Genomic DNA, 8273 nt, shown 5'->3' on the forward strand with positions numbered 1-8273 from the left:
TCTGGATCAGATTTTTGCTCAGGTCCCTCAATTTCAGCCAGAAAATACCTGAAATCATAGAAAAACACACAAACTCATAGTAAAGTCCAGAAAAGTGAATTTTAACTAAAAACTAATAAAAATATACTAAAAACTAACTAGATCATACTAAAAATATACTAAAAACAATGCCAAAAAGCATACAATTTATCCGCTCATCACAACACCAAACTTAAATTGTTGCTTGTCCCCAAGCAACTGAAAATCAAATAAGATAAAAAGAAGAGAATATGCAATGAACTCCAAAAACATCTATGAAGATCAGTATTAATTAGATGAGCGGGGCTTTTAACTTTTTGTCTCTGAATAGTTTTGGCATCTCACTCTATCCCTTGTAATTCAGAATGATTGGCTTCTTTAGGAACTCAGAATCCAGATAGTGTTAATGATTCTCCTAGTAAAGTATGATGATTCTTGAACATAGCTGTTTCTTGAGTCTTGGCCGTGGCCCAAAGCACTCTGTCTTCCAGTATTACCACCGGATACATACATGCCACAGACACATAATTGGGTGAACCTTTTCAGATTGTGACTCAGCTTTGCTAAAGTCCCCAATTAGAGGTGTCCAGGGTTCTTAAGCACACTCTTATTTGCCTTGGATCACAACTTTATTTCTTTCTTTTTCTTTTTTTTTTTCGAATTTTTTTTTCGTTTGCTTTTTCTCTCTTTTTTTTTTTTTTTGCTTTTTCTTGCTTCAAGAATCATTTTTAATGATTTTTCAGATTCTCAGTAACATGTCTACTTCTTCATCATTCTTTCAAGAGCCAACATTCATGAACCACAAATTCAAAAGACATATGCACTGTTCAAGCATACATTCAGAGAACAAAAGTGTTGCCACCACATCAAAATAATTAAACTATTATAAAATTCAGAATTCATGCAATTCTTTCCTTTTCAATTAAGCACGTTTTTACTTAAGAAAGGTGATGGATTCATAGGACATTCATAACTTTAAGGCATAGACACTAAGACACTAATGATCACAAGACACAAACATGGACAAACATAAAGCATAAAAATCGAAAAACAGAAGAATAAAGAACAAGGAAATCAAGGAACGGGTCCACCTTAGTGATGGCGGCTCTTTCTTGCTCTTGAAGATCCTATGGAGTGCTTGAGCTCCTCAATGTCTCTTCCTTGTCTTTGTTGCTCCTCCCTCATGATTCTTTGGTCTTCTCTAATTTCATGGAGGAGAATGGAGTGTTCTTGATGCTCCACCCTTAGTTGTCCCATGTTGGAACTCAATTCTCCTAGGGAGGTGTTTAATTGCTCCCAATAATTTTGTGGAGGAAAGTGCATCCCTTGAGGAATCTCAGGGATCTCATGGTGAGAGGGGTCTCTTGTGTACTCCATCCTTTTCTTGGTGATGGGCTTGTCCTCATCAATGGGGGTATCTCCCTCTATGTCAACTCCAACTGAATAACAGAGGTGACAGATGAGATGAGGAAAGGCTAACCTTGCCAAAGTGGAGGTCTTGTCCGCCACCTTGTAGAGTTCTTGGGCTATAACCTCATGAACTTCTATTTCTTCTCCAATCATGATGCTATGGATCATGATGGCCCGGTCTATGGTAACTTCGGACCGGTTGCTAGTGGGAATGATTGAGCGTTGTATGAACTCTAACCATCCTCTAGCCACGGGCTTGAGGTCATGCCTTCTCAATTGAACCGGCTTTCCTCTTGAATCTTGCTTCTATTGTGCGCCCTCTTCACATATGGTTGTGAGGACTTGGTCCAACCTTTGATCAAAGTTGACCCTTCTAGTGTAAGGATGCTCATCTCCTTGCATCATAGGCAAGTTGAACGCCACCCTCACACTCTCCGGACTAAAATCCAAGTATTTCCCCCGAACCATAGTGAGATAATTCTTTGGATTCGGGTTCACACTTTGGTCATGGTTCTTGGTGATCCATGCATTGGCATAGAACTCTTGAACCATCAAGATTCCGACTTGTTGAATGGGGTTGGTAAGTACTTCCCAACCTCTTCTTCGGATCTCATGGCGGATCTCCGGATATTCACCCTTTTTGAGTGAAAAGGGGACTTCGGGGATCACCTTCTTCAAGGCCACAACTTCATAGAAGTGGACTTGATGCACCCTTGAGAGGAATCTATCCATCTCCCATGACTCGGAGGTGGAAGCCTTTGCCTTTCCTTTCCTCTTTCTAGAGGTTTCTCCGGCCTTGGATGCCATAAATGGTTATGGAAAAACGAAAAAGCAACGCTTTTACCACACCAAACTTAAAATGTTTGCTCGTCCTCGAGCAAAAGAAGAAAGAAGAGAGTAGAAGAAGAAGAAATGAGGAAGAGGGGGAAGGTGGTGTATTCGGCCAAGAAGGGAAAGAAGGGGTGTTTAGGTTGTGTGAAAATGAAGGGTTGAAGAAGGGTATATATAGGAGAGAGGGGGGTAATGGTTCGGCCATTATGGGTGGGTTTGGGAGGGAAAGTGGTTTGAATTTGAAGGGTGAGGTTGGTGGGGTTTTATGAAGGATGGATGTGAGTGGTGAAGAGAAAGATGAGATTTGATAGGTGAAGGGTTTTTTGGGGAAGAGGTATTGAGGTGATTGGTGAATGGGGGAAGAAGAGAGAGAGTGATGGTGGGGTCCTGTGGGGTCCACAGATCCAGTGGTGTCAAGGAAAAGTCATCCCTGCACCAAATGTTGCTCAAAATCACGTTTTGAGCTATTTCTGGCGTTAAACGCCGGGCTTGTGCCCATTCCTGGCGTTTAACGCCAGGTTGTTGCCCTTTACTGGCGTTTAATGCCAGTCTGGTGCCCCTTTCTGGCGTTAAACGCCCAGAATGGTGCCAGACTGGGCGTTAAACGCCCAACAGCTAGCATTACTGGCGTTTGAACGCCAGCTTCTTCTCCTCCAGGGTGTGCTATTTTTCTTCCTGTTTTTCATTCTGTTTTTGCTTTTTTCATTGTTTTTGTGACTTCTTATGATCATCAACCTACAAAAAAAGATAAAATAACAAAAGAAAATAGTTAACTATAAAACATTGGGTTGCCTCCCAACAAGCGCTTCTTTAATGTCATTAGCTTGACAGAGGACTCTCATGGAGCCTCAGAAATACTCAGAACCGTGTTGGAACCTCCCAACACCAAACTTAGAGTTTGAGTGTGGGGGTTCAACACCAAACTTAGAGTTTGACTGTGGGGGCTCTGCTTGGCTCTGTTTTGAGAGAAGCTCTTCATGCTTCCTCTCCATGATGATAGAGGGATGTCCTTGGGCCTTAAACACCAAGGATTCTTCATTCACTTGAATGATCAACTCTCCTCTATCAACATCAATCACAGCCTTTGCTGTGGCTAGGAAGGGTCTGCCAAGGATGATGGATTCATCCATGCACTTCCCAGTCTCTAGGACTATGAAATCAGTAGGGATGTAATGGTCTTCAATCTTCACCAAAACATTCTCTACAAGTCCATGAGCTTGTTTTCTTGAATTGTCTGCCATCTCTAATGAGATTCTTGCAGCTTGCACCTCAAAGATCCCTAATTTCTCCATTACAGAGAGGGGCATGAGGTTTACACTTGACCCTAAGTCACACAAGGCCTTCTTGAAGGTCATGGTGCCTATGGTACAAGGTATAGAAAACTTCCCAGGATCCTGCCTCTTTTGAGGCAGTTTCTGCCTAGACAAGTCATCCAGTTCTTTGGTGAGCAAAGGTGGTTCATCCTCCCAAGTTTCATTTCCAAATAACTTGTCATTTAGCTTCATGATTGCTCCAAGGTATTTAGCAACTTGCTCTTCAGTGACATACTCATCCTCTTCAGAGGAAGAATACTCATCAGAGCTCATGAATGGCAGAAGTAAGTCCAATGGAATCTCTATGGTCTCATTTTGAGCCTCAGATTCCCATTGTTCCTCATTGAGGAACTCAGAGGAGATTGGTACACGCCCACTGAGGTCTTTCTCAGTGGCGTCCTCCTCCCCTCTTTCCTCTCCATATTCGGCCATGTCTATGGCTTTGCACTCTCCTTTTGGATTTTCTTCTGTATTACTTGGGAGAGTGCTAGGAGGGAGTTCAGTAACTTTCTTGCTCAGCTGACCCACTTGTCCTTCCAAATTTCTGATGGAGGACCTTGTTTCATTCATGAAACTTTGAGTGGTCTTTATTAGATCAGAGACCATTGTTGCTAAGTCAGAAGTATTCTGCTTAGAACTCTCTGTCTATTGCTGAGAAGATGATGGAAAAGGCTTGCTATTGCTAAACCTGTTTCTTCCACCATTATTGTTATTGAAACCTTGTTGAGGTCTCTCTTGATTCTTCCATGAGAGATTTGGGTGATTTCTCCATGAAGAATTATAGGTGTTTCCATAGGGTTCTCCTAGGTAATTCACCTCTTCCATGGAAGGGTTCTCAGGATCATAAGCTTCTTCCTCAGATGAAGCATCCTTAGTACTGTTTGGTGCATTTTGCATTCCAGACAGACTCTGAGAAATCAAATTGACTTGTTGAGTCAATATCTTGTTCTGAGCCAATATGGCATTCAGAGTGTCAACCTCAAGAACTCCTTTCTTCTGACTAGTCCCATTGTTCATAGGATTCCTTTCAGAAGTGTACATGAATTGGTTATTTGCAACCATTTCAATCAATTCTTGAGCTTCTGCAGGCGTCTTCTTCAGATGAAGAGATCCTCCAGCAGAGCTATCCAAGGACATCTTAGATAGTTCAGAGAGACCATCATAGAAAATACCTATGATGCTCCATTCAGAAAGCATGTCTGAGGGACATCTTCTGATTAATTGTTTGTATCTTTCCCAAGCTTCATAGAGGGATTCTCCATCCTTCTGTCTGAAGGTTTGGACTTCCACTCTAAGCTTACTCCATCTTTGTGGTGGAAAGAACTTTGCCAAGAAGGCATTGACTAGCTTTTCCCAAGAGTCCAGGCTTTCTTTAGGTTGAGAATCCAACCATATTCTAGCTCTGTCTCTTACAGCAAAAGGGAATAGCATCAGTCTGTAGACCTCAGGGTTAACCCCATTAGTCTTGACTGTGTCACAGATTTGCAAGAATTCAGCTAAGAACTGATGAGGATCTTCCATTGGAAGTCCATGGAACTTGCAATTCTGTTGCATTAGAGAAACTAATTGAGGCTTAAGCTCAAAGTTGTTTGCTCCAATGGCAGGGATAGAGATGCTTCTCCCATAGAAATCAGGAGTAGGTGCAGTGAAGTCACCTAGCACCTTCCTTGCATTGTTGGCATTGTTATTGTTTTCGGCTGCCATGTGTTCTTCTTCTTTGAAGAATTCGGTCAGGTTCTCTAAAGAGAGTTGTGCCTTGGCTTCTCTTAGCTTTCTCTTCAAGGTTCTCTCGGGTTCAGGGTCAGCTTCAACAAGAATGCCTTTGTCTCTGCTCCTGCTCATATGAAAGAGAAGAGAACAAGAGAAATGTGGAATCCTCTATGTCACAGTACAGAGATTCCTTGAAGTGTCAGAGGAAAAGAAAGATAGAAGAAAAGAAGGTAGAAGAATTCGAACTTGATTAGTTTAGAGTTCGAATTGTGCATTAAGAAGGAGTAGTACTCCATAAATAGAAGGATGTGAGAAGGAGGGAAGAGGATTTTCGAAAATTAATTAGAAAGATGTCAAAAACATTTTAAAAATTGATTGATAATTTTCGAAAATTGAAAGTGGGGAAGAATTAAAGTGATTTTTGAAAAAGATTTTGAAATTAGAAGTCAAAAAGATTTGATTGAAAACTATTTTGAAAAAGATGAGGTTAAAAAAAGATTTGATTGAAAAGTTATGGTTTTAAAAAGATGTGATTGAGAAGATATGATTTGAAAACAATTTTAAAAGATATGATTTGAAAACAATTTGAAAAGATATGATTTTGAAAACAATTTGAAAAGATATGATTTTAAAAACAATTTGAAAAGATATGATTTTAAAAAAAATATTAATGACTTGCCTAACAAGAAAAGATATGATTCAAACATAAAACCTTTCTTAATAGAAAAGGCAAAAAATGTTCAATCAAATCATTAATTGTTGGTAAGTATCTTTGAAAAAGGAAAGAAATTGATTTTGAAAACATTTGATTGAAAAGATATGATTTGAAAAAGATTTGGTTTTGAAAAACTTTGAAAACTTGAAAAAAATTGATTTTGAAAACAAAATCTTCCTCCTAGCACCATCCTGGCGTTAAACGCCCAGAATGGTATACATTCTGGCGTTTAACGCCCAAAATGCTACCTCTTTGGGCGTTAAACGCCCAACCAGGTACCCTGGCTGGCGTTTAAACGCCAGTCTGCCTTCTTCACTGGGCATTTTTGAATGCTCAGCTTTTTCTGTATAATTCCTCTGCAGTGTGTTCTGAATCTTCAATTCTTTGTATCATTGACTTGAAAAGACACAATTTAAAAATATTTTTGGATTTTTAATAATCAAAATGCAACAGGAATCAATTAACAATGCATGCAAGACACCAAACTTAGCAGTTTGTGTGCTACTGACACTATATGAGACACATGAACACTCAAGTCAATAGAATTTAAAGATCAAAACAAAGAAGTACATGCATGGATTCGAAAAATATAACAAAAACATGCATTTGACACCAAACTTAAGATGAGACACTAGACTAAAGCAAGAAAAAAGAAGAAATAGAAAATATTTGATGTTTCTTGAAAAAAAAATTTTTTTTTTTTTGGTTTTTATGGTTTTTGTGAAATTTTTTTTTTGTTTTTCGAAAATTAAGTGAAAACATCAAAATTCTTAGTGAGAATTCCAGGAATCAGTGCAATGCTAGTCTAAGACTCCGGTCCAGGAATTAGACATGGCTTCACAGCCAGCCAAACTTTCAAAGAAAGCTTCGGTCCAAAACACTAGACATGACCAAAGGTCAGCCAAGCCTTAGCAGATCACTGCTCCAAAAGCAAAATTGATGAAAATCAACAAGCTCTTGTGGTGATAAGTTGAAACCTCGGTCCAATCAGATTAGACATGGCTTCTCAGCCAGCCAGATTTCAACAAATCATCATGAAACTCTAGAATTCATCTTCCAGAATTTCGAAAAAAATAAGTACCTAATCTAAGCAACAAGATGAACCGTCAGTTGTCCAAACTAGAACAATCCCAGGCATTGTTACCAAAAGCTTGCTCAAAAACTTGAACAATCCCCGGCAACGGCGCCAAAAACTTGGTGCGCGAAATTGTGAACAATACTTTTCACAACTCTCATAATCCCTGGTCATGAACTCCAAAAACTTGGTGGTTCAATTCCATGGCATTACACAACTTCGCACAACTAACCAGCAAGTGCACTGGGTCGTCCAAGTAATACCTTACGTGAGTAAGGGTCGATCCCACGGAGATTGTTAGCATTGAAGCAAGCTATGGTCATCTTGTAAATCTTAGTCAGGCAAACTCAATTGTATATGATGATGAACGAAAATAACATAAAGATAAAGATAGTGATACTTATGTATATCATTGGTGTAAGAGCTTCAGACAAGCGTATGAAGATGCCTTCCCTTCCGTCTCTCTGCTTTCCTACTGCCTTCATCCAATCCTTCCTACTCCTTTCCATGGCAAGCTCGTGTAGGGTTTCACTGTTGTCAGCAACTACCTCCCATCCTCTCAGTGAAAGCGATTGCATATGCTCCGTCACAGCATAGCGGAATTCATCTGTCGGTTCTCAATCAGACCGGAATAGAATCCATTGATTCTTTTGGCGTCTGTCACTAACGCCCCGCCCTCAGGAGTTTGAAGCACGTCGCAGTCATTCAGTCATTGAATCCTACTCAGAATACCACAGACAAGGTTTAGACCTTCCGGATTCTCTTGAATGCCGCCATCAGGTCCTGCCTATACCACGAAGACTCTGATCTCACGGAATGGTTGGCTCGTTTGTCAGGCGAGCACTCGGTTGTCAGGCGATCAACCATGCATCGTGCAATCAGGAATCCAAGAGATATTCACTAAGCCTCAGATGCTTGTAGAACAAGAATGGTTGTCAGTCACCTTGTTCATGGGTGAGAATGGTGATGGGCGTCAATCATCACCTTCATCATGTTGAAGAACAAGTGATATCTTGGACAAAGAACAAGCGGAATTGAATAGAAGAACAATAGTAATTGCATTAATACTCGAGGTACAGCAGAGCTCCACACCTTAATCTATGGTGTGTAGAAACTCCACTGTTGAAAATACATAAGAACAAGGTCTAGGCATGGCCGAATGGCCAGCCTCCCAAAGGTCTAAGATAGCATAAAACAAAGA

The 8273-nt window shown here is 40.2% G+C and overlaps 1 non-coding gene across 1 annotated transcript; it reads left to right on the forward strand.

Annotated features, from left to right (window-relative positions):
* The first annotated feature begins 4763 nt into the window (after positions 1–4763).
* On the forward strand, positions 4764–4871 carry LOC130942558 (small nucleolar RNA R71). Its single transcript, XR_009071126.1, has one exon. It is a non-coding gene; the product is annotated as a small nucleolar RNA R71 (small nucleolar RNA).
* Positions 4872–8273: the final 3402 nt, after the last annotated feature.

Source organism: Arachis stenosperma, chromosome 7, assembly GCF_014773155.1.
Source record: "Arachis stenosperma cultivar V10309 chromosome 7, arast.V10309.gnm1.PFL2, whole genome shotgun sequence".
Taxonomy (NCBI): Eukaryota; Viridiplantae; Streptophyta; class Magnoliopsida; order Fabales; family Fabaceae; genus Arachis; species Arachis stenosperma.